The following is a 27,524-nucleotide window of genomic DNA, read 5'->3' on the forward strand; positions in this document are numbered from 1 at the left end:
CTCATATCCACATTTTATTCAGGACTGTTCACTCTTGGAGGGCCTCCCCAGCACATACTGCCTAAAATAGCACTCTACCCCATCACTTCCTATCTTATTAACCTGCTCTACTTTTTTTCATAACACTGATGAGATTAAATTATATGTGTAATTATTTGTTATCTAATTATCATCAGAACACAAGCTTCATGAGGGTAGAAATGTTGTCTATTTTATTCACTTCTATATTCTCAGCTCCTAGAACAGTGTCTGGCACATAGTAAGAGCTCAATAAATATTTGTTAAATGAGTGATTATGTGGAAGGGGCCTAACTTAGCAGCCTAAATTGGATTCACCCTTGGACTCACGTATGTATTGTTCTGTCTGGAGGGTCTAGGAGGTGGGTCCACTGAGAAACTATGTGTTTAGAAGCTGAAAGAGCTTCGCAGGAAAGATGGCATCCTAATTGAAGAAAGAATGGACATCTAAGATCCCTCCTAGACCTCAGAGTTGAGGGCAAGGGAAGATGTTGAGTATAACTCTCAGGTTGTAATTAATCAGAACATTTAAAAATAAGAAATAACAGAACCCCAACTCAACCCACCTTAAGCAGAAAAAAAAAGGATTGCTTTGGTTCAGAAGGCTAGGAAGGAGCCAAGGTTGGAGACTCAACATTGTCAGAACTCTCTGGGTCTATATTTCATCTCTGCTTCTCTTTCCCCATTTGTCTCATCCTTTCTTGCAGACTGGTCTTCTCCATATTGAAAGAGACATGGCTGTCAGCAGGCAAAGCCTCACAAAGAGAAATTCTATCTCCCAGAGTCCATGGATCTATCCCAGGGAACATTTCTGACTGGCCTTTTGTTGTTGTTGTTCATGTGCCCATCATTCCATCCAATCACTGTTGCTAAGAGAATGGATGTTCTGTGGCTGGCCAGCTCTAGTTCACATACTTATCCCTGAGGCCAGGAGTAGAGGCTATAACCAGTTGAAGGGGAGTGGGAAAGCTCGCTGGGAAGAGCAAAAACCAAATAACAACAACGCCAACACAATACCCACCAGAGGGCACTACCCTGGTTATCTTCTGATCTACCTCCTGGGACTCACACCTGAGTCCTAAGTAGAGAGGGCTTTGTAAGAGTAAGTACCAATTTAAAGGACTATTTCACTAAAATCTCTGTGGGACATTGAGTACACAGGGCACAGCAGAAGCACTGGCTTTAGTAGTTCCAGTTGGGTGGGAAACAGCTTTGCGACAGCACAAGCAGCGGCCACCTCAATGCATCAATGCCTTTGTTACAGGCATCAGAAGACTTGGCAGCAGATTATCACCCCAGGGAGCTACAGAAGGAAGGGAGGAAATGGTGGAAGCCACTGGGGAGTTGAAAGGATATCGTTAACGAACCTATGTCACAGACTTCTGGGCGACTCGCAGAAATAGTTGGATTAGTGAAAGGCTTTGAAGAGGGGCAAACACAGGCAAGGGCAGAGTCAGAGAAATTCCTCTCTGTGATTATGTTGTGAACTTGATTTTACTTCCAATCTGTTTGCCATGTCAAAAGGATGTCCACAGACCACAGAAAATAGGGACAGTATATCACCCAGTGAGGCCCCATCCCCCGGAGCCCGTAGCATTGTGCTGAAGTCACAAAAATCTGGGAAGCTTTGAAATAAGGCAGAGGGCAGTTGGGTCCCATTTCTGAGATCCAGTGGCACATCCCTGGCTGAGCCACGATGTGGACCCACCTAGCTGTTCTGATTCAGGAGATACCTGTCCCACTCTGATTTTATCTCCACCTATTTCTCTCTTCTTAGCTTGAAGCCCAGCCACAGACCCATACCACCATTAGACCAAGATTCCCCTGACACTGCTTTCTGCCTGGTTTGGACCTCTGCAGGATTACTCTTTCCTGTCTATTCAGACTCCAGACCTTGTCTGTGTCCTCCAGTTTGGTTTTACACCCTGGATTCAGACCTTGGCTTCAACCTCATAACTCACGGTAACTAGTTCCCTGGGCATTCATTCTAGCTCCCCTATTCACCTGCTGGCCCAGCCTGGCTGTGAGTCCTGGCTTGCGTTGTTTGGCAGCCACCCATGACTTAGCACTGACCATGTCCTTCCACCCTACTCACCTTGTCACTTGAATTGCTTTCTCTACCCACCCTTAGAATATAAAGATGCTGCTCACGTTGGTACATAACGTCTTCATATTTCAGCAGCCTGTCTGGCTGGAGGAAACTTCATAACCTCCCCTGGCAATCCATTCCACTGTCTAATCACGCTGATAGTCAAGGTTCTTCCTTCTGCCATACCATTTAGTAGAAGTCTGAGTGCTACTGAACAATAATCATTCTAAATGTCACCCACCTGGGAGAGATGAGAACAGAGCTCCTCAGGGCCGCACTATTTGGAATGTGCCCAGAATGTAGAAACACCTGTTTGAGATGGAAATTGTGGTCCCCGAACATATGTCATTGATAAGCCCAGGGAACTATAATAGTCACTCCCAGAGCTTATTGGGATAATATGAGGAACCAATGAGGTCACTTTGTGGCTCCTGAGCAACTGAGGTTCTTGAGGAAGAAATCCTCAAACTGGAGGTAGAGAAAGGCATCCTTCCGTGGACGGCCCGGCTAATGCAGCTTGTAATGTCCAGTCCTGTGCCTGGCAAAATAGATCCCAATTCATTCATTTTTACTTCTCCCCATTTCAACTGTCACCACCCTCCCTCCTCAAGTCCAGGCACCCAGCTCCTTCTGCCTAGACAAAAGTCATAGCTCCTATCTGGTTTCCCTGCTTGTTCTCTCTTGTTCCCTCTCATTTCCTTCCATTCTATTTTTCTCACAGCTGTAAGGAAAGATCACAGAGTGATCTTTTAAAAATGTAAATCAGATCGTGTCGCTCTCCTGCTTAAAATCCTTCAAAAGCTTCTCATTTCACTTAGAAAATCCAAACTCCTTCCCATGACTTATAAGGTCCTCCAGGATCAAGCCCCTGCCTACCTCTCAGACCTCTTCTGGGGCTACAGTCTCCATTGCTCACTATGCTCTAGACACACTGAATGGATTTCATCTTCTCCTACGTGAGCTCTTCCTTCTCTGGAGGGTCTTCACCCATGTGGTTCCTTTTGCCTGCAGTGCTCTTTCCTGGGCTTTTCTCAAGGCTGGATCCTTCTCAGTTTTTAATTCTCGGCTAAAATGTCACCTCCTTAGAGAGGCTTTCCCGGCCCACCCTTGCTATAGAAGTTTTCTCCTGACTGTTTACTTCCTTCTTTAGCATCCACTACAATTGCAGTTGTTTGATGTGTCTATTTATTTATTCAAACTCGATCTTCCTCACTAGAATGTAAGTTCCAAGAGGACAATGCCATGCTATCCCTAACCTTACCACAGTACCTAGCGTATAATAGACATTCAATGAATGTATGCTGAATTCATGTTTTTAATAGTAAGTGCTCAACATAATTTTTAAATGAATGAATGTTGTAAAAGTAGAGGGCATCCCATGGAAATTAAAAAGAAAACAAAGGAATATTAACAATAACTCTATGCCCGCCAATGTGATAACTCAGATGAAATGGACCAATTCCTTGAAAGACATAGTTACCGAAACTCAGACAAGGAGAAATAGATAATCTTAAAAGGCCTATATTGACTAAAGAAATGGAATCAATAATTAATAACCTTCCAAAGGAGAAAGCAACAGGCCCAGATGGTTTGACTTGTGAATTCTGCCAAACATTTAAAGAAAAATGATATCAATTCTCTACAGTGTGTTTCAGAAAATAAAAGCAGAGGAAACCCATCCTAACTTGTCCTGTGAGGTCAGCATCACCCTAATATTAAATCCAAACAAAGACATTACAAGAAAGGAAAAGTACAAACCAATATCTCTCATAAACATAGATGCAAAGATCTTCCCAACTTGATCTATAGATTTAACTCAATCCCAATCAAAATACCAGAGCATTACTTTGTGGATATTGACAAACTGATTCTAAAGTATATATGCTAAGGTATTAAGACCCAGAATAAACAACACAATATGAAGAAAAAGATGAAGAAGAAAGTCAAAAGACTGACACTCTCCAACTTCAAGACCTACTGTAATCAAGACAATGTGGTATTGGGAAAGGAATAGACAAATAAATCAACATAACAGAATAGAGCACCCAGATGTAGACCCACAGAGGGTGGGGAGAGGAGAGAAATCAGTGTGGGAGATTAAGAGGTAGAAAATTCCAGTTGCAAAATAAATGAGTCACTGGTATGAAATGTACAGTGTGGGGAATATAGTCAATAATTATGTAATATCTTTGTAGGGTGACAGATGGTAACTAGATTTGTTGTCGTGATCATTTTGAAATGTATAGAAATATCGAATCACTATGTTGTACAACAGGAACTAACATAGTGTTGTAGGTAAATTATACTTCAAAACCAAACAAACATACAAGGAAACCCATAGAAAAAGAGATCAGATTGTGGTTACCAGAGGCAGAGGGGGAGTGGAGGGGGAATTGGATGAAGGTGGTCAAAAGATACAAACTTCTATTTATAAGTAAATAAGTACTAGGGATGTAATGTACAACATGATAAATATAATGAACACTGCTGTATGTTATACATGAAAGTTGTTAAGAGGGTAAATCCCAAGAATTCTCATCACAAGGAAAAATATGTTTTTCTATTTCTTTAATTTTGTATCTATATGAAATGATGGATGTTCACTAAACTATTGTGGTTTGTGGTAATCATTTCATGTTGTATATAAGTCAAATTAGTATGCTGTACACCTTACTAATACAATGTGTTTTATGCCAATTATATCTCAATAAAACTGGAAGAGAAAAAGAAATAGACCCACACAAATATAGCTAACTGATCTTTGACAGAAAGATAAAGGTGATTCAATGAAGAAAGGATAGCCCTTTCAACAGATGGTGCTGGAATAACTAAACATCCACAAGCAAAAGAAACAAAAGAGAGAGAAAGAACATAGACACTGACCTTATACTTTTCACAAAAATTAACTCAAAATGGATCTTAGACCTATATGTGAAGTGCAAAACCATAAAATTTCTAGTAGATAACATAAGAGAAAATGTAGGTGACCTTGGATTTGGTGATGATTTTTAGATACAATACCTAAAGCATAGTCCATGAAAGAAAAAAATAGTAAGTTGGACTTCATTAAAATTAAAAAGTCTTCCCTGTTAAAGACACTCTTAAGAGAATGAAAAAACAAGCCACAGACTGGGAAAAAAAATATTTCCAAAACACATAAGAGATAAAGGACTAATATCCAAATATAGGAAACTCTTAAAACTTAGGAAACAACCTAATTTAAAAATGGGTGAAAGAGCTGAGAAGAAACCTCACCGGAGACATATAGATGGCAAGTTAGCATATGAAAAGATGCTCAACATCATGTCATTAGGGAATTGCAAATTAAAACAATGAGATGCCATTCACTACACACCTATTACAATGGCTAAAATCCAGAACATGAACGCCACCAAATGCTGGCAAGGAGGATGTGGAGCAACAGGAACTTTCATTTGTTGCTGGTGGGAAGGCAAAATGGTACAACCACTTTGGAAGACAATCTGGCAGTTTCTCACAAAGCTAAACATAGTCTTACCGTATAATCCAGCAACCACACTCCTTAGTAGTTTTCAAATGAGTTGAAAACTTAGTTCCACACAAAAACCTGCACACAATGTTTATTGTGGCCTTCTCTATAATTGCCAAAACTTAGAAGCAATCAAGATATCTTCCAATAGGCAAATAAATAAAATCTGTTACATCCAGATGATAGAATATTATTCGGCAAATGAAAAGAAATGAGCACTTATGCCATGAAAAGACACTTAATATCACTTAATGCATATCTCTAAGTGAAAGAAGCCAGTCTGAAAAGGCTACATACTACATAATTCCAACTATATCACATTCTAAAAAAGGCAAAACTATAAAGAGTAGAAAGGTTAGTGGTTGCCAGGGGCTAAGGCTAAAGGGGAGGTATGAATAGGTAAAGCACAGGGGATTTTTAGGGCAGTGAAACTATTCTGTATGATACTGTAATGGTGGATACAGTATTATACACTTATCAAAATGCATAGAACTGTACAGTACAAAGAGTGAACCCTGATGAAAGCTATGGGCTTTAATTAATAATAATATATTATTATTGGTTCATCTATTGTAACTAACGTAGCGCACTAATTCAAGATATTAATAATAGAGGCAACTGGTGCGGAGGGAGAGGGGGTACATGTGCTTTCTGCTCAGTTTTTCTGTAAACCTAAAACTGCTCTAAAAGATAGTCTATTAATTTTTAAAAGTGGAGGGAATGTGTGAGAAACAGTTCTGGAAGGCGCAAGTGAGGAGACAGAAACCCCTGGCATTGCCCAGGAGATGGAGGTCGATGGCTAAAGGGATAGTTAGTCTCCAAAAGAATTGCAAAAACCCTCCTCCCACTAAAACCAGCAGCACATGCTGGGTTCCACCACCAGTCTTAACCCCACTCAGATATCAAGCTTTACACAGCAGCTAAATCCTAGTGGGACAGTCTCAGATAAGAACAGGAACCCCTCTGCCATTCACAGCCTCTCCTGTTTCTCCCACTGAAGTCCCACTGAACTGTTATCAGGCAGTTAAACTAGGCCTATTGAAGAAATTTCCCCCATAATAAGTCCGTTGATTATAGTCTTCCAAATGGAAAGAGGGGAGAGAGGGAGGAAGGAAGGAAGGAGGAAGGAAGGAAGGAAGGAAGGAGGAAGGAAGGAAGGAAGGAAGGAGGAAGGAAGGGAGGAAGGAAGGGAGTTAGTGATGATTTATATTAATTGACTTTTTACTGGCTCAGGGAAATTCTGCCCATCAATCTTTCACACCACAATGAGAATGAAATAATCTCCCGGAAAGCAAAGGAAAGGAAAGGAGGGAGGGAGGAAGGAAAGAAAGAAGGAAAAAGAGAGAAAGGAAACAGTTAATGAAGAACTAGAACTTCTTTTACAGCTACCTTTGGTGGAGTACATCCATTCTGTTACAGTGTGAGATATTCGCATGTCTCTTGATTCATATATCCTTCTGTCTCATTGGAAAAAGATATGATAAACACATTCACGCTGCAGTCTGAGTGACTGGTACTGTGTGTTCTCCTTATCAGAACTATTTGTAATTACCTAGGGATTCTCGGAGTCACACATTAGGAAGAAATCAGACTCCTGGGAGAATTCTAAGCACTACTGAGTGGTGGGCCCCGGGGGGAAATTTTATCCCAGGCTTCTTGCTCAATCTTATCTTCTAGACCCTAGGATATTGAGGCACAATAGAAAGAGGAGCTTGTATGGGCTCAATTTTAAGAGTTTCTGTTGCTGTGCTTAATTGTGACAGATGATTTAGGAGGGAGACAAGTCGCATGGGCCAGAGGGGAGAGGATGAGATCGAGCTCTGTTCCCGCAGCCCTCAGAGAGTTGCAGGGGGAGGAGACTGAATGCTCGCGGCAGCTGAGGTCCCACCTGACATGAGGAGGTGACTGGAATTGCAAAGCTGGAAGGCGCTGCTAGGAGAAAGGCAGCTGAGTGAGCTGTTTATTCAACAGGCACTAGAAATGAAGTTTGGCACCTCGTTTGAGAACTTCCAGCAGCGTGAAGGAAGCTGATTCATTTTTTCAGATCAGACTTAATCGTTGTTCTGTTTATTTAATAGTGAGATAATAACATCTTATGTTTATGAACTGTCTTATAGCCTGAGGGAGTCCACAGCGCTTTACAGACTTCAAAATCAGAAAGAAACTCGACAGGGACTATGTCTTCCACCACTGAAATGCCGTCACCTGGGGGCTGGGCGATCAGGGAGGGGAGGGATTGGCTCGGGCAGGAGCTGGGTCTTTACAATGACAAACGTTTCCTGGAGTAGCTCCATAGCCCAGGATACATGTCGCTAATGGGCAGGGCTACTGTACAGGTTGGGACAGGGTGTCCAACACAGGACAACCAGCTGAGGGGTCCCTTTGCCAAGCCGAGCACCCTTGCAAGGGTCTGCATCTGCCTAGGGGAAGGGATACCCTATTTCCCATTCACAGAAAGAAGCGTTTCTAACTCTAATTCATGAAACTTATTTCACTGTAATGTGTATTGGCTAAGGGTGGCCCTGAGGAAGGGATCTCAAGGTGTGTGTTGTGGGAGGGTTGGGCTGCAGTTTGGTAGAAGTGAGGTAGAGCCCCACCCTGACGTGAAATAGCTGTGCGACATGTTCATTCATTCATGTCTCCAGGCGTCCATTTCCTCACCTGGAAATGACGGAGTCACAGAAGCTGATTTTTGAGAAGGGCTGCTGAGATGCACAACTTCAGGGGGCGCTATGCCCATTGTTTCTGAAGAACCGTGAGCGCTACAATGGAGTCTAGGCTTGACTGGGTGATGGGAGGGCTAACCGTTCCCTGTGTGTTTAAGTAAACGCTGCCACTTGCTTCAGGCTCTCTCACATCGGGAAGCCAATGTGCCCTGCTCCCCTCTTTCTTTGTACACAGCACTCATCCCTTCTCGACACCCCCAGGGTGTACACTGCTGTGTTGTACATAATCTCGTAATATTTTCTCACTTATTTATATCCCTTATTAGACTATGATCTCTCCAAGGGCAAGGTAGGATCTTTTTCTTCCCCGTCTTTTCATATTTGCCCTCTGCCCATCCCCCAAGCCCCACACACAGAGTCTCTGTGGCTCCTGCAGCTAATTAGAGGCATTTAAGCCGGTTTGTCCCCTCTCTCCTCTCTAAAACTTAACTTTGAAGGAAAAGATTGAGGGTGGGAGTCACCTGGGAGACCACTAGGAATCACCCATTTCCCATCTAGTGCCCTCTTTGGCTCCAGGAGGCCCCTTTCTGATGACCCGTCACTGCAGAGGCGGGGGGGAGGGGGCCGGAGGACTAGAGATTAGCCGATCTCTAAAGTCTCTTCTGTTTCCAGCTTCCTATGAAAACATGCTCGTTGCCCTTAGTAACCGGCTATGCATAAATTTATGAATGCATCTAACCCTTCTTAAAAGGTATTTACACATAATTTCAGCTTACGCTAACTCGAGGCTAATGAATTTCATACATTTGTTTCCTGTTGCATAAAATCACATTTATTTGTGGTTTTTGAAGCGTACCCCTTTCAAAACCTCGAGTGGGCTCTGATAGCATCTTCTAGATGTCGTGACCACATCTGCCTTCGCCATCGCTCCCTCCCCCAGCTCTGCTATGTCTCCCTGCATACAGAATTCAGAGGCAGGCGGTCTTTGTGCAAGGGGAGGGACAGATCTTTCCCGAACAAGCCCAGAACTGGGTTGCCTGCATTGACCACGGTGGTAGGTGGCTATCTGGCTTTAAAAAAGATCCTCTGGGACACAGTTCTTTTCTCCACCTTTTCCAGTCATCTCTCCCCGACTTATTCCCTCTCAGCCAGTATTGAAGTGGGTTTTGAAAAGTGGGACACAAACTCCAAACAAGCTGGACAGCTCTCATGGATCCTGGAAGGGTCTTTGGCTGCATTCTAAGAGCTCCCAGCTTTTGAGGAGATGGTGTTTTCCCCTGAGATTCTAGAGAAGTATGGAGCCTAGGGCATAGCAACAAGATCCACCATCCAGAAAAGATTTCACATTAGAATATGTACAGCTGGCAAAGCTGCTACAAAGGGAGAGAGAGAGAGAGAAAGAGACAGAGAGTAACCTGAAGAAAAGAGAACCAGGCTAGTATACAGAGGACTTGTGTCTGGAGCTGAGCAACACTGTTGGATTGCTAGGTGGCTAAGACCTCAGTTTTTCCATCTGTCTTATGGGAAAATATGAGGATGAATGACCCTGCAAAAAAATAAATATTTATAATCCCATCCTCCCTTTAAAGAGGGTGGCTACTGGTACACAAAAAAGAAATGTTCTTAAATCTGTGGAGGCCTAGATGATTAATCTGCTAGATGCTCTAATAGAGTGAGAAGAAACTGCATGAGAGGTAGGAACACAATCTAGGAGGAGGAGTGTAAAAAGAGCAAAGAAGAGAGGAGAGGGAGCAGAATGCAAGGGGTCTGGCAGAAGCCTCCATCCTGGGATCCCTTTCCTGGGACTCTACCCCCAACATCAGTAAAGTCTACCCAGACTTGCTGAATACTGGAGACAAGTAGATTTCTTTTGGAAATCAAAGAAGGGACTGAGGTTGTGCCTGACATCCCAAGGCAAACAAAAACAGCAGATGCAGAAGCTAGAAGCAGAGTGGAGAACAGAGGAAAAGAAGCCCTCCAGAATGGCTGACACCCCTTCCATCACACTGAACTGTCCTTGGGGTCTGCAGTGTCCTTTCTTGCCAGGAGACTGTGGTTAGATCTAGCCACTTGGTCAGATTTCCCTAACCTGAAGTCTCTGGGGAGAGATAGCTAGGGGTGGGTGCAGGGGGACACTAAAGAGGCATCAGGAAAAAGATCCTGAAACACTCTTTCTCTTGCACAAAGGTGCAAGCTGGCCTTAATTTACTTAATTAAGAAAGCCACTGGAGGGTTTTTTTGCCATCACAAAATGAAGTCAAAAGAAAAGAAAAGAAAGGAAAATCTGCAAGCTGAGGTGATGTGCAGATTTGGCTCCAATAATTTTTACATTGCCGTCCCTCAAGTCCCCAGACCTCTCGAAGAAACCCACACAGATTTCTGATTTTGAGGCACCTCTCCCTTAGATCCATCTTTTCACCTACAGATTCGGTTAGTGCTGGAGAGCTGGGAGAGGCAGGATAGATGGATCAATATTTCTGAGGGACCCCCATTCTGCTCCCTGAGACGAACAATGCCCTGAGCATCAGCCAGAATGTGATGCTGTGTTGAGCTCAAGATCTGGGCCCAGGGGTCCTGCTGACCTCTCTTTTCTGGATAGCTGTGAATCAGGTGCACTGGTGGCATTTCCTCACACAGCCTGAGACGTTAAAATTACATAGTAGTAGTACAGCCATTTCTGTTACAGACATCAAAAGGGAAGGGTGGTCTCAAGCAAGAAGGACACATCAACCTCAGTGGCCTGCCTTCCCCTCCTGTCTTCCACTCTCCATCTGCCACTCCTCCACCTCTACAGGCATTACCTAGAATCCTGAACCAGGACGGATGCTGGCCAGTTGTGGACAAATCCTCAGTTTAGCAGAGGTAAGGTTGGAATTAGAAAACAAATGCAAACACATAGACATGGAGGCTTTGACAGCACAGGCATCTTCAGCCAAAGCCACAAAACTCTATTCAGAGCTTAGGCCCAGCCCCAGTTCCTTTGCCTCACTAAAACCTCACTCTGCACAAAGGGTGAATGTTAGGCCAAGCCACTCAGACTTCTGGCCCAAAAGAATTTTGAGTTCGTGCAGCAATAATTGCACAATGGGGCAGAGAAGAGGCCCACACACAAAAGAGGTAAGGGGACACACACAAACACACACACACACACACACAAACACACACACGTGATCCTTAAACAAATGTATCAACAACCGCCATAAATGAGCCATAGTACTTTGTGATCTTAATGCCATCAGTTGAGCTGAGAAATATTTTTCATTCTGACAGTTAAGGGCCCGGTTGACTCAACTGGTTTGACTCTGCCCCCCATCCTGTGTGCTATCTGATTCACCCTTGGATTGGCTGATAGCTGGACATTGGGATCGCTCCTTGGCCAGTTGTTTAGTTTTGAGATTTACCTCTGTGGCAGGTTTAATCTGCTCAGAGAGGGTTTGTTTTGGGCTTTTGAAACAGCCATACTCCTCTCCTCTGATAATTATGGGTTATTTCAGAAAGGGGAGCTTCTAAGAAAGCTCTTACTGGATCTGAACTTGGGCCACTCCCAGAACTGTTTGTTTCATCTGGTCCATCGCTCTGCTTACTGCCACCTACACAGATAGGAAGCGTCTCCTGGGACTGAAATTTACAGGCCCCTTGCCCATCATCCAAACTGCTAGATCCTGTCTTCTGGAAGCTGATATCTACTGATAATTGCAACATTGAGGTATGTACACAAGATCCATAAATACTGTTGGCCTACTGAAAATAGTCAACCCAGAGCTGATATGAGCCAGAAGAAGGTACTAGTTGTAACCTACCTACACCAAGGAAACCCAACATACAGCCCTGGCTCAAAAATGAGCCATGCAGAGTCGAGAGCTCTTGCCATATTTAATAATGTAAACAACCTAGGGTCATGGGAGAAGAGGGAAACCAAAGTAAGTTTTTTCAGAGTGTCTCCCAACTAACCAGTAGGCAGATGTGTCTCTGAAATCTTCCTTCAGCTCCTCATGTGAATCAGGCAATGACACAAGTGACCAGCAGAGAGGACAGTGTCATATTATGGATAGAAGCTTGGGCTTGCTGGGAGACTGCCTGGGTTCAAACCCCCCTGGAAGCACTTACCAAAACTTCTTCTGGAAATTAAAGAAGGGAGTAAGGTTGTGTTTCTCTTACTTAACTTACCAAAGCTCTTTGAGTCTCCATTTTCTCATCCATAAAATGACCATAGTAATAGTACCCGTTGGGAGTTTCAAATAAGATAATTCATGTAAATATTTGTCATAGTTCCTGGCAGAATGTGAGAGTTCAGTAAACACTAGTTGTTTTTGTTTACGGGGTCCAGGGGTCCAGGGAACCAGGAGCCCATAGCAGACTTTGGCCCCTGCTTCTAATTCCAAAGAGTGTGTCCCTTTAGGTCTCCAGAATCCTAATATAAATTGATATCTCCTGCCATTGATATACAGTGCCCAGTCACTGGGGGACTGGATTTTCAAATCGGAACTGGTGGTATGTTAGTTACGGTTCTCCAGATAAATAGAACTGATAGGATAAATAGATAGATATAGATATAGACATAAATATAGATATAGACACAGATATAGATATACATAGAAATTTAGTATAAGAAACTGGATCGTGCACTAATTGAGGCTGAGGACTCCCACGATCTACAGTCAGCAATCTGGAGACCCAGGAGAGGTGATGGTGTAGTTCTGGTTTGAGTCCAAAGATCTGAGAACCAAGAGAGCTGATAATATAAGTTCTAGTCTGACACACAACACGCTTCAGACCCAAGAAGGGTCAATGTTTCAGTTTGAGTCTAAAAATGAGAAAAGATGGATGTCCTAGCTTATCAGTCAGGCAGGAGGCGTTCCCTCTTACTCAACCCTTTTGTTCCACTCAGGCCTCCAACTGATTGGATGAGGCCCACCTACATTAGGGAGGGCAATCTGCTTTACTCAGTCTACTGATTCAGGTATTAATGTTATCCAGAACCCCCTCTCCACAGACATACCCAGAATAATGTCTGGCCAAATGACTGGGCGCTCGGTAGCCCAGTCTTAAGATTAACCATCACAGGGGACATATGCTAAACTCTCAGTAGCCAGTGTAGTCTGTGAACCAGCAGCACTGTCACCCCCAGGGAGCCTGTTAGAAATGCAGAACCTCAGGCCCCACTTCAGACCTGATCAATCAGAATCTGCATTTTGATAAGATCCTCAGGTGATTCATATGCACATTAAAACTTGACAAGTGGTGAGATAAAACATTAAAAGCTCTGGTTCTCAAAGTATGGTCCTTGAAGAGCCAGGTGTATTGGCATCACCCGTGGGTTTTTCATAAATGCAGATTCATAGACCTTATCTCAGCTTAACTGAGTAAGAACCTATGGGAATGAGGCCTACAGAACTGACTTTTAACAGGCATGTTAAAGTTTAAGAACCACTGAGTTACAAGTAGACTCTTTTCTCTATAAGCATCAGATGACCTGATGCCTGAACAACAGAACATTCTTTCAGACCAATGACTTGGTTTTCTTAAGCTGATGGATTTGACTCCACCATTTTTCTCCTCTCTGAGCTCTTTCATGCTTATGACTTTATTGCTAGTCACTTGGTTGGGGGGATACTGCCATGAGGTCTTGCTCGATATCCCAGATAGTACAATTTCCCATCAGACTCTAAGCTCTGCAGCCACCATTCCCACCTCCCAGAAATGACCAGTCTCCACAAGGGTGTTGGAGAGGGTACTTGAGTCAGTGCTGGAGGAAGAAAAGTATGGACCCTGGATGGGAGCTGAGAGGATTCTAAGACGCTCGAACCCCACAGCCCCTCCCACACGTAACCAGGTATAATTCTATTAGCAGAGCTCATCCTGCCTCCTGCCTCTTTGGAGGAGAAACCAACCTGAGTGATCTAGAAATGCCTGGATCTGGGATTACCTTTTTATTGACCCATAAAAGATACAAGACTTGGCAAGACCGAGAATTTTTCAAGGATTTTATTGTTTTAAGAATATAAAATATTGCTGTTGTTTGTGGGGAGTTGCTTAGAAATTGCCCTGATATATTTCTGACAACTGGTATATGTAAATGTGTATATACCTATTTATGTGTGTGTATTTCCTTAAGAATATTCATAGTTTGCAATGTGAGTTTGTCTTTACTGTTATGAACTCTCTTCAGGCCCTGGGAACCTCAAAAATCAAACAGTAATCTTAAAGCTACTGCTAGGCCCATGGGGTCCTTAAATAAGTGGAAGGGGAAAGAGAAGGCCGTGGGTCCCCAAAGTTTGTGACAAATGTACCAGTTACTGTGGGGAGATCTTGGGGGTGCCAAGAAGTTGGCTAATCCCTTTGCCAATACGTTTTGATCCCTGCTAAACTTCAAATACTCCTGGGCTTTTACTCTTTAGTTGCTGATCACATATCTCAGAATGAATATATAAATCCATTCTTCAACAAATATTTTTTGAGCTTTGTGCCAGGCACAAGGTTAAAGGAGAAGTTGGAAATTCAAAAGGGAGAGGATTAAGAGAGAATCCCAAAGGGATCTGGGATAAGGAAAAAGAAGGGCTGAGTTCTTGGGCTCCTTCTTGCCTGGAAATCTTTTATTCATTCATTCAACAAATATTTTTTTAAGTACCTACTATTTGTGAGACACTAGGCACTAGAGATAGAACAATGAATATGAACGGAACAGACTCAAATCCCTGCCCTCATGAATCTTACATGATACTGGAGAGAGATAAGCCATAAAGTAGTAAGGAATATATATAGTATATTAGATTGTTATAAATACTGTGGGAAAAAGTAAAGCAGGATATGGGGATAGAAATGTCAGGAGTTGCAATTTTAAATGAGGCAGGGGCAGAGGAGGCCTCACTGAGAATGTGGCGTTTGAGCTTAAGACTTAAAGGCAGTGAGGGAGTGAGCCGTGTGAATACCTTCAAAGGCAAAGGGAAACAGTCAGAGCAAGTCCTGAGGTAGGACTCTGGCTGGTATGTTTGTGGAGCAGCACAGAAGCCAGAGTAACTGGAGCAGAGGAAGCAAGGGAGAGAATTGCAGGAGATGAGGTTGGAGAGTCAATGGCAGAGCAAGAGGTCTGATCAGGAGGACCTTGCAGGCCATTGGAATGACTTAGGCTTTTACTCAGAGTGAGGTGGGAAGCAGTTGAAGGGTTGTGAACAGTGACAGGATCAGAGTTTATCAGGTCATTTCTTTAAATTAAAAAAATATATATATGTACATGATGAAAATATCAAACAGTGCATAAAAGTATGCAGTGGAAGGCAGAACTCTTTTCCATCTTTTCATCTATCCCTACCTGACTCTTTCTCCAAAGATGAACACTACTTTCAGTATCTTGAATAACCTTCCAGAAAAAAAAAAATACATATGTGTGTGTGTGTGTGTGTGTGTGTGTGTGGAGAGAGACAGAGAGAGAGAGACATACTTCCTTTATTATTTACACAAATGGAATCATACATTTTATACACACCATAACTTAGAGATTTAGTCATTGATCCATATAAGTGTATCTCTCCTAATTCTTTTTAATGGCTGCATAGCACTACACTGTATGGCATAATTTAGTAAATCAATTCCTTATTGATGGATATTTAGGTTGTTTCTAGGGTGTTTTGTTTTGTTTTTGTTTGCTATTATAAATAATACTGCAGTGGGTTTACTAATAAATGCCTCTTTGGGCACAATAATAATAATGACAGCTCACATTTGTTGTATGCTTATTATATGCTAGGTACTGTGCTAAGTACTTTATATGTCTTATCTCATTTTATACTTATAACAACTCTATGAGGTAAGCACTTGCTCTAGATTGAATGTTTGTGTCTTCGCCCCCAAAATTCATACGTTGAAAACCTAATGCCCATGTACCCTAATGTCTAATGTGATGGTATTAAGAGATGGGGCCTTTGGGATGTGAATAGGTCATTAGGGCAGAGCCTCCATGAACGGAATTAGTGCCCTTCTAAAAGAGGTCAGAAAGACCCCCTCGTTTCTCCCACCATGTGAGGACATAGCAAGAAGGTGGCTGTCTGCAACCTGGAAGAAGGCCTTCTCTCGAATCTGACTATGCTTGCACCTTCATCTTGGACTTACCAGCCTCCAGAACTACGAGAAATAAATTTCTGTTGTTTATAACTGCCCAGTCTTTGGTATTTTTTAATAGCAGCCCAAACAGACTAAGACAGTATTATTATTATCCCAATTTTGCAGATAAGGATACTGAGGCTTAAAAAAAAGTTTGAGGAACTTTCCCAAGGTCATAAAGCTAAGTCGTCAAGACAGAACTTGAATGCAGGCAGTCTGACTCCACAGCCTGTGCTCTTAATCACGATGCTATTTAAGTGAAATTGCTAGGTCAGAGGATATGTACATTAAAAATTATAGTAGCTAAATTGTCTGTTCCCCTATGCCCTCATCAACACTGGATAGTATCAATCTTTTTAAACATATGCCAGTACAGTAGGTGAAGAAAGGGCATCTTGCTGTTTTAATTTGCATTCTTTTGTTTAGGAGCAAGGTTAAACTTTTTTTTATATGTCTATTTGCCGTTTGTATTTCTTTTTCTGTGAACTGGCAGTTCATATCATCTGCTTGCTTGTCTTTGGACTTGTTGGTGTTTTTCTTGTTGATGTGTTTGATCTCTTTGGAAATTAAGGAAATTAGTCCTTTGTCATCGTGCTGCAAATATCTTGTTGCAGCTTGTCATTTGTCTTTTGACTTCGTTTATGTATATTTTTGCCATGCAGAAATTTTAAATTTTTATGTGGTCACATTTATCAATTTTTTTTACTGATTTCTAGATTGGTGGCCTGCTTAGAAAGGCCTTCCCCTTTCCAGGATTATATGTATTTAAATTCTCCCGTATTTTCTTTTAGTACTTTTAAGGTTTCATTTTTCACATTAAAATCTTTGATTCATCTATAATTAATTTTGATATAAAGAGTAAGTTAGAGAATTCAGTTAGCCCATTATGCAAATATAACTTTTGAATAATTCATCTTTTCCCCCATTGACTTGACATGACATCTTTGAAATGTACTAATTTCCCACACGTATTGAGGATTGTTAAAAGGCATTTTTTTTCCTCAAGAACTCAACTGTTTTAAGGTAGCATCATAACATGTTTTTATATCTGATAGGCCTTGTTTCTCCTCAAATGTTGTTCTTTCAGAATTTTCCCGACTTTTTACTTACCCTTTTCCCCTTGAGTTTCAGTTCCCCCTTTTGCCATCTCTCCCCTACCAAGAACGACAGCTTATCCACACAATCTGGGTATCGTTCGTTCATTCAACACATATTTACTGGATATTGCCAATTGACAGTGTGTTAAGGACTAGAGATATAATGATGAATAATGACACAGTCTTTGCCCTCATGAAACTCACAGTCTACTGGAAGTTGTAGATAATCAACAAGTAATTACAAGACAATGTGGTTGGTGTAATTTCCTGAGCGAGGCAGAAGTACTGTGGGTCCCTGGCAAAAAAGTAACTAATCTGGACTTGAGATGGGGGAAGGGGTCAGGAAAGACCTGGAGTAGGTGACACACAAGCTGACCCTTGAAAGACAAATACGAGTAAACTAGGTAAAGGGGAAAGAAATGGATGGGGGTTCCAGGGAGAGCAAGCCTCTTGTGAAAAAGATCAGAAACGTGATGAGCTTGACAAATCACAATGAGCAGTTAGTTGTAGCCAGAGCGTAAGATGTGTGGGAAGTGTTGGGTTAGGGTCAGAGATGTGACATATAGCTGGAGATGCAGGAGTAGGGTCCCGTGTAGAGGGTCTTAAATGCTGTGCTCAGTAAGCTGGACTCTACCCAGTGGGCAAGAGGACTCCATTGAAATGTTTTAATCAGAGGAGTGACATGATCTCATTCTCATTTTTTTTTTTTTTTTTTTGGTACGCGGGCCTCTCACTGTTGTGGCCTCTCCTGTTGCGGAGCACAGGCTCTGGACGCGCAGGCTCAGCGGCCATCGCTCACAGGCCCAGCCGCTCCACGGCATGTGGGATCTTCCCCGACCGGGGCACGAACCCGTGTCCCCTGCATCAGCAGGCGGACTCCCAACCGCTGCGCCACCAGGGAAGCCCCGCGTTCTCATTTTTGAGTAATCACTCTGGCTGCAGGGTGGAGAATGGGTGGGGAAAGGGCAAAAATGAGAGCAGGGAAATGAGTTAGGAGGCTTATGCAGGAAAGTAGCCCAGATGAGACATGAATTAAGGATTAGCTGGACTTGACTAGTGAGAGGGCAGTATCAAGATGCTTTCCAGGTTTTTTTTTCCTGTAATAACCTATAAGGGAAAAGAATCTGATAAAGGAGATATGGTATAACTACATATATTATATATAGAGATATAGATATATATGAATCACTTTGCTGTACACCTGAAACTAACACAGCATTGTAAATCAACTATACCTCAATAAAAAATAAATAAAAATAAAGTTACATCATGAAGAAAATAAATATAGAGCTACATTGTCAAAAAACAAACAAACAAACAAAAGAATGCCTTCCAGATTTACTGAGCTAGGACTTAGAAAGGGGAAAAGGCTTGGGCGGAATGTGAAAAGACAGCGGGTCCTGAGGAGTGCCCAGTGTTATGAATCGATTCCTTCCCTTCCTGCTTCAAACGTGATCTATCCTGTGTCCCAGTACCTCAAAAGCTCTGTCCTCCCTTTCTGATTTACGCTGGGGGTGTTGCAAGCTATCTATTCTTCCCATGCACGGGCAGCGTTTTCATTTGACAGCTACTTTTAAGGCTTTCATCTATAAAAATGATTCTAATAATGAGAGTTTCAGTCAGACCAACTGGGGAAGAGATTTTTGGCAGGAGGGCTTCAAATTATACCATAGCCTGCAGCCTGCTTCCCAAAGCAGGTCCTGGTCTTCTGTTACCCTAAAGTCAGGTCTGGCTTTCTCCCACAGCATAGGCCAGTGCAAGGTGGAGGGAGGAGAGGTTTGGACCCTCGACTGGTCAGAGACTGACCCAGACATCAGCAGAAATAGGTCACATGCCTCGCTGGAACTATCTGTCTGCCTTGGTCTAGTCTCTCACATGTCAGACTCCCTCCTCCCCAAAAGAAATGTGACCTTAAGGATCTGGAACAAACAGTCCTGGGAGACAGGGAGTTATTAGATGAGCCCATCATTGAGCCCTTGAAACCAAGCACAGCATTTACAGCAGAAAGAAAACTGGCACTCTGGATTCCGAAGGAGGGGGGGAGGGCAGCCTGACATCAGAGGAGAGGGATTTGCGTTGTCATAGCAACCATAAGAGTTATACTGTATTGTTTGTACCCAGAATTTAAGAGATTATCCTTGGGCTAAAAAAAACAGATAGTGTCACCCCTTCCACTTCAACATCACCATCTCAGGACACCCGCCACCTTCCTGTGAGGAATTTTTATTTGTTCATTCGTTATATGTCACTTGGGTATTTATTGATTTACTAATCTGCCTTCCTCCATTTTTTTCTCCTTTTCTTCCTTGCATCTGACCAGCACAGCCAGAAGGGGCCATTTGTCTTCACGCAGATGGTGCCAGTAAATCAAACTTCTGGCTGGTGGAAACTGGGGCCCTGGAAAACCTCCCAAGTTGGGAGGTGTCCTTCCCACGCCTTAGAGCTGCTTCTCGTGTGCCCTGGGAGGGAGCAGGGGGCGGGGGGGGGGGCGCGTGTAAAGGAGAGCTTCTGGGAAAGGGCTCTTTGTCCAAAAAGGTGACAGAAAACCAGGCACGTCCGGAACCCAGCAGAGGTCTTTTTCCCGGTCCAAGCCTATATTGGGTTATTGGGTAACTTTGACAGCTTCCCTCCTAAAATGGCATAGTCTCAGTCTGTAGTCACTAGGCAGGAAGCTCACCCGAATTACAGGCCTTAAAAGTGTCAGAACAGGATTAGGGACTTGGTTAATGGGGAAAGACCTTTTCTGAACCATTACACAAGCAGATAGGAATTTCCTCATCTCCCTGTGTTTCTTCCTATGTCTCAGAGGGATAAACTGAGACAGGAAAGGCACTGCCAGCAGGTTTCCAAAAAAATGAATCAAAGAAGAATCTAGAAACAACACAGCGCTTATTAATTCCCTGGCTCCAGTTAACCCTTCGTCCTATCGATAACATTGACATCACCTAGATTTTTAATCCCGAGACTTAATAGACATCCTGTTTATTAAGCTTTAAAAGTCCTTTTCTCTCTTTCCCCTTCCTGGCTCAGTAACTCTCACTTTGGAAATCTCTGGAGATTTTCATTTCCCGAAGAGCCTCCTGTCATCTCTTACAGTAAGTCTTTTCATTTCACCTCGTTTAAGTATATTGGCTGGTTTAGAGGCTTAATGGCGATGAAGAAGATTAAGTCCAAATTTAATAAGCATTAAGAGTAGAACAACATCCTTTATTTCCTCTGGCTTCAATAATCATTGCGTTTGGTTTTTTTATTTGTAGTGGAAAAGTTCAGATGACCCAAAGTGGGGGAAGGAGGTGGGTTGTAGAGAAGGGCAAGAAGATGTTTAGCTGGCTTTTTCTAAAATCTTGGTCGCTGCTTCCTCAGTGGCAGCAGACACATGGTTGGAGGGTGAGGGGTCTGGAAATGATCCGGGAAGAATGCAAGATGAAGCAGGCACCCAGGGAGGAAGGAGAGCCTCCAAGCTCTTCCCTAGTTTCCAAATGGGCTCTTTATTTCACCAGCAAGATTGGCTTCCAGAACACTCTGGGTTCTCCAGACAAATCTCTTTTCCTGTTAGTACAGCGAAGACCAGATTAGCATTTTTCAAAAAGAGCTTGACTAGGAAACGAAGGGAAACACAATACTAAAAAAAGAAAATGTAAATGCATAGAAATGAGCACAGAATCTAAGATAAAGTCTAGCCCCAGATTGGCTCGACTGGCATAGACAACCACACACACACACACACACACACACACACACACACACACACAAACACACACACACACACCCCTGGTCCTTTCTCCTCCTCAGTGCTATTTGTGGAATCCTGTCTCAAAAGGCCCCCTTTCAGGCCTTGAGTGCTCCTCTTATGCATTGCAGTCTTGGCTCTCTCTATTACATTCTTTATCCCTCTGCTTTCTGATGATCTCAATGCATATTTGTCTCTTTCTAGTGGACTGTAAGCTCTGCAAAGACAGGGATTAATCATAATCACTCTTGTACCCACAAGGTCTGGCATGTGAAACCATCCGTAAGTGATTGTGGAACTGGAGTGCACCAGATCAGATCCTGGCAACCTAGAATCATGTCTATCCTTGGAAAGGAGCTCCTCTAAAAGCAGAGTTCTGAGAACAGACAATGCTTTGCATTCTAAGCTTATATCTGTTTGACCCCATGTAAGCACACTTCTGGTAATTTACAAAAATAGTACTGCCTTGTAATTGTATAGGACTCTGTGCTTTTCAAAACATGTTTCATGCACTATCTCATTTGATTCTCCTAACAACCTTATAAGGAAATGAGAGTTAGAGAGCTGTAATAGCTAGCCCAAAGTCACAGAGCTATATAATAGCAGAGTTAGGACTAGATCTAGGTATTCTGATTCTTAATCCAGTAGTCCTCCTAGTCTGGTGTCTTACATCCCCAAAGAGACCTTTTTTGGTTGAGTCCTCAGTAAACTCAGAGAACAAGTCTAAGGTTTGCCTTATACCATTCGCTCTGTCATCCACCCACCCAATATGGCATTAGCTCAGGGAAAGAGACCAATGACCATCTGGGGGCAAGCATACAGCAGAACCTTGCTAAATCAGCACTGAATGCCACGACACCCAGCAATTCTATTTCTAGGAATATACGCTAACAAATCATCCAAATTCAAAACAACTTTTTTACTAAAAAAAGGTATGCTGGCCAAGCAAAACACAACTGTGAGCAAAAATCAGCCAGCCAGTGGGCTGTCAGTTTGCTACCTATGAAATAACTCGACCGGTGTGTAAAGATGTATGTATGCATAAGGGTGTTTGTGACAGCTATGTTACAATGGGAAAACATTGGAAACTACCTAATGTCTAACAATAGGGGAAGAGGTGAAAAAAAATGAAGCCGTATCCATACCGTGGACTGTCACGAGGTCAATAAAACCAATGATGTGATATCGATCTGTATTTATTGACATGGAAATATATCAATGACATTGCGAAGCTTTTTAAAAGGCAAGACGCAAATCAGCATTATAGTATATCATGTTTGTAACACACTACACTTCAGAAAACAGTCTGGAAGGATATTTTTTAAATGTTAACCATAGTAGAATGTGTGACCTTGACATTGGAAGGTGGAATGCTATGCGATCTTCATTTTTGCTCACATATATTTTTCTGTAATGAACATATATTACTTTTGTCTTTAAAATATAACAGGGATTTCCCTGGTGGTGCAGTGGTTAAGACTCTGCGCTCCCAATGCAAGGGTCCCGGGTTTGATCCCCGGTCAGTGGACTAGATCCCACATGCATGCCACAACTAAGAGTTCACGTGCCACAACTAAGGAGCCGGCGAGCCGCAACTAAAGAGCCCACAAGATGCAACTAAGGAGCCCGCCTGCTGCAACTAAGACCTAGCTCAATGAAATAAATAAATAAAATATAAAATATATAACACATTATTTTGAAAGAAAGAACTGAATGCCAACCCTGCAATTTATGGGCAACTGATTTTCAACAAGGGTGCCAATGCATTTCAATGGCTCAGAAGTAGTCTTTTCAACAAATGGTGCTGGAACAAGTGGATATTCACATGCAAAAGAATGAATTTGGACCTCTATCTCATACCATATATAAAAATGAATCTGAGACCGAAATATAAGAGATAAAACTATAAAACTCTGCAGAAAACACAGGTGTAAAATCCTTTCTTCTTTGAGTTGGAGTATTGTCTTCACATTAGGTGACATTTTTTCAAAAATATAAATATCCTCAGGGAGTTGTTTAAATAAATTTTTTAGGCCCTGGTCTGTAGTAAGCAATACTTTGTGTGTGTATGTGTCTGTCTGTCTGTGGGTGGTCTGTGTTTGCATGTGTATGTGTCTGTTTCTCTGTGTATGTGTGTCTATGTCTGCATGGGGGACAGATGTGCACAGAGGGTGAAGGAACCTCCACCATTAGCCTTTGAATAGTGTGGCCATGAGCAAATTGCCATTTTCTGGGCTTGGTGGGCAGGAGTTTACTTTCCTAAGGAAACAGAAGTGAACGGTAACCTGGACTAGTTACATAAGAAGGGGCCCAGCTGAAATTTGCTGCTGAGCAGAGGCGAAATCTTGCTTAGCTGTGCCTTTGGAAGCACAGCTTTCCCCATTCATTGCCTGAACTGTAGCCATCTTGGCTCCTTGTGGGTAGAGTTGCTCCACCCCCATCTACCCCACCCTGATAGTAATACTTCTCTCTTTGTATTAAATTGGAGTGTTGCCTCTTCTGCCTTTGCTCTTCCAGGTAGGCCCATTTTGAGTTTGTTATCTTAGGTCAAGTTTCCTAGAAACAGACTCTGAGGCAGAGATTTGCATACAGGAAGGTTGTTAGGGAGTACACTCAGGGACCTCTGCCTGTGAGGGAAAGCAGGACCTGGGGGGAGGGAGAAGGCAAACTGGAAAGCCACAGCTGTTCCTATGGCGAGCTCTGGAGCTGGGATAGCCTTTCAGGGTTGTCCAAAATTGAGGCAAGGGGTGTGAGCCTTTGGTGAGCCTTTCTACTGTCATTAGATGTGTGCTGTTTACCACACCCCACCCTGCCTAAAAAAGCATAACCTAGGGCAAGGTCACCTTTGACTAATAGCAATGGCAAGAGAGGGTTACAACTGTGAGCCATCAACAGCCAATGCTTCCAGCATCTGTAGAATTTGGGATGGAGGGTAAACTGTACCACAACATCCACTAGTTATTGACCTGGCCAGACCTCAGAGAAAGCTTTAGAACAGGTTGCTGTAAATCTTTCACCTCCACCTATCTTCTAGCACACATTCTTTCATGGCTAGAAGTGACATTTGAGAAGAGTGGTACAGGATGCCAGGATTTTGGGCGTGAGCAGCTGGGGAATACACAAAAATTCCTTGGCTTGAGCAAATGGATGGATGCTGTGTGCGGTTTATTGAGATGCATAGGAAAAGGCTTGGGGCAGAAAGAAATCAAGATTTTAGTCTTAGACAAGTTAGGTTTGAGATGTTTGTGAAATATTCAAATGGAGATGTAAATTAGGTAATTGAATATCTGAGTATGAACTTAGAGAAGTCTGGGATGTTGCTGTAACTTGGGAGTTAGGATGTAAATTGTGTGGAAAGCCATGGGCATGAATGAGATCACTTTAGGAGAGAGTGTAGAAAGAGAAGAGAAAATCTAGAGCTGAGCTTCAGGAAACCTTCAGTGTTTAATGGCTGGATAGAGGAGAATGAGGAGACAGAGATGGAGTAGCCAGAGAAGTAAGAGGAATACCGTGAGAGCACTGGGTCACAAAAATCCATGGGAAGAGAATGCTTCAAAAAACAAGGAAGAGTATATAAGAATAGATATACATATATATGTATAACTGAATCGCTTTGCTGTACACGTGAAACCAACAGAACATTGTAAATCAACTAGACTTCAATTAAAAAGAGAATTTGAAAAAAAGGAAAGAAAGTTTGAAAGCTAACCCCCCCCTATTGAGGATGATTACAGAGACAGAAAAAGAAATAGGGAAGTGGTCAGTAGTATTAAATATTGCTGAGAAGAGAGGCAAACTCAGGATAGAAAAATTTCCGTTGGATTTAACAACATGGGAAGCCATTGGTGATCTTTGTGAGAGCTGTTTTAGGAGAGTTATGGGGACAGAAGGCCAGATTGGAGTGGGTTGAGGAATGAGTGGAATGTGAGGAAATAGAGGCAGTGAATATATAAAACTCAAGAAGCTGGCTGTGGTAAGGAGGAGGGAAGAGCTACAGGGCAGTTAGCTGAAAGGGTATGTGAGTTTGAGGGATTTTGTTTGCTTGCTTGCTTGCCTGTTTTTGGATATTTAATGGAAGTATAACATACATACAGAAAAGCACAAATCAGATGTGCTTGATGAATTCCCACAAACTGAACACACCCACATCACCAGCACCCAGATCAAAAAAAGAACACCTAAAGGCTACATAGTGTATGATTCAACTATTCAGCATTCTGGAAAAGGCACAACTATGGAGAAAATAAAAGATCAGTGGTTACCAGAGGTTAGTGGGGAGGGAGGGATGAATAGGTGAAGCACAGAGGATTTTTTAAGGCAGTGAAACTAGTCTGTATGATACTGTAATGGATGTCATTATACATGTGTCCAAACCTATAGAACGTACATCACCAAGAGTGAACTCTAATGTAAACTACAGACTCTGGATATTATGATGCATCAATATAGGTTCACTTTGGTGGAGGATGTTGATAACGGGGGAGGCTATGCATGTGTGGGAGCAGGGGGGATATGGGAAATATCTGTACTTTCTGCTCAATACTGCTGTGAACCTAAAACTGCTGGAAAAAATGAAGTATATTTTTTTTTACAAAGAGAGAGAGAACACCCCAGAAGTCCCCTTGTAACCTATTTCAGTAACTAGCCCCTGCAAAGATAACCATTATCCTAACTTCGAATACCATGGAGTAATTTTCCTTATTTTTGACTTCTAATGAAATCATCCAATAGGCACTCTTATGTGTCTAGCTTTTATCGCTCCACATTGCTTGTGAGATACATCCATATTGTTGTGTGTTATAGTAGTGTATTTAGTCTCATTGCAATATATTATTTCATTGTGTTAATTTAGTCATTCTACTGTTGAAGGGCATTAGGGTCATTTCCAGTTAAGGACTACTAAAATACTACATTCTTGTGTGTATATATATTTTTTAACACTCAAAAAGTCTTAAATGTGTTTCAAACAAATCACTTTTCAGAAAGCACTCAAACATTTTAAAACGTAACTTTGTAAACACACACAAATCAAAAAAAAAGAAAAGCTAAAAAAAAAAAAAGACACCATCCTAGGGTAGAATCCTACAAAGTTAACTTCAGGAATTTCAGAGCAATTTATTGATTCTAAATATTCATAAAATGTTTCTAGTTATATGCCCGTAGATTAAATGTTACAATGAGAAAGTTGCTTGAAAGGGAATCCCCTCTGCCACTCTCTAAATAATTTTCCTACTTCAAGTAATTCATGAGCTCATTTATGGCCACATTCTTTAAATGTTAGCTATAAAATAAGCCAGCACTTAAGTACTGGACAGAAACTTTTATTTCCAGGACACATGTGAATAGGCAACAAGTCAAACTCAAGCATTCTATTTTTTTTCTATTTTTTTTATCAAGGTGAAATTCACATAGCATAAAATTAACCATTTTAAAGTGAACCATTCAGTGGAATTTAGTATGATCACATGTTGTGCAACAACCACCACTATCATGGTCCAAACTATTTTTGTCACCCCAAAAGGAAACCCTGTGCCTGTTAAGCAGATGCTCCTCACTCCTCTTTCCCCCTCCCTCTGCCCCTGACAACCACCAACCTGCCTTCGGTCTCTATAGATTTATTCTGGCTATTTCATATAAATGGGATCATACAATATGTGCCCTGCTGTGTCTGTGTGTCTCGCTTCTTTTCACTTAGCATAGTGTTCTTCTGTTTGTTTGTTTGTTTGTTGTTGGCTTTTTGTGCTGTGCCATGTGGCTTGCGGTATCTTAGTTCCCCCACGAGGGATTGAACCCACGCCCCTTGCAGTGGAAGCGCAGAGTCTTAACAAAGGGACTGCCAGGGAAGTCCCTAGCATAGTGTTTTAGAGGTTCATCGCATGTTGTAGCTTGTATCAGTACTTCATTCCTCTTTATGGCTAAATAATATTCCATTGTGTGTGTATACCACAATTTGTTTATCCACTCATCCATTGATGGACATTTGGGCTGTTTCCACCTTTTGGCTATTGTGAGTAGTATTGTTATAGATATGATTTTACATCTTTTTGAATACCTGTTTTCATTTATTTTGTAGATATACCTAAGAGTGAAGTTGCTGGGTTGTATTATAATTCTATGTTTAATTTTTTGAGAAACCACCAAACTATTTAGTTCAATGGCTGAATCATTTTTCATTCACACTAGCAATGTACAAGGCATCCAATTTCTCCACATCCTCGCCAACATTCATTATTTTCTTTCTTTTTTTTATAATAGCCGTCCCAGTGAATACCAAGTGGTATCTCACTGTGGTTTTGATTTGCATTCCTGTGATGACTAA

This window comes from Grampus griseus, assembly GCF_964374135.1.
Source record: "Grampus griseus genome assembly, chromosome: X".
NCBI lineage: Eukaryota > Metazoa > Chordata > Mammalia > Artiodactyla > Delphinidae > Grampus > Grampus griseus.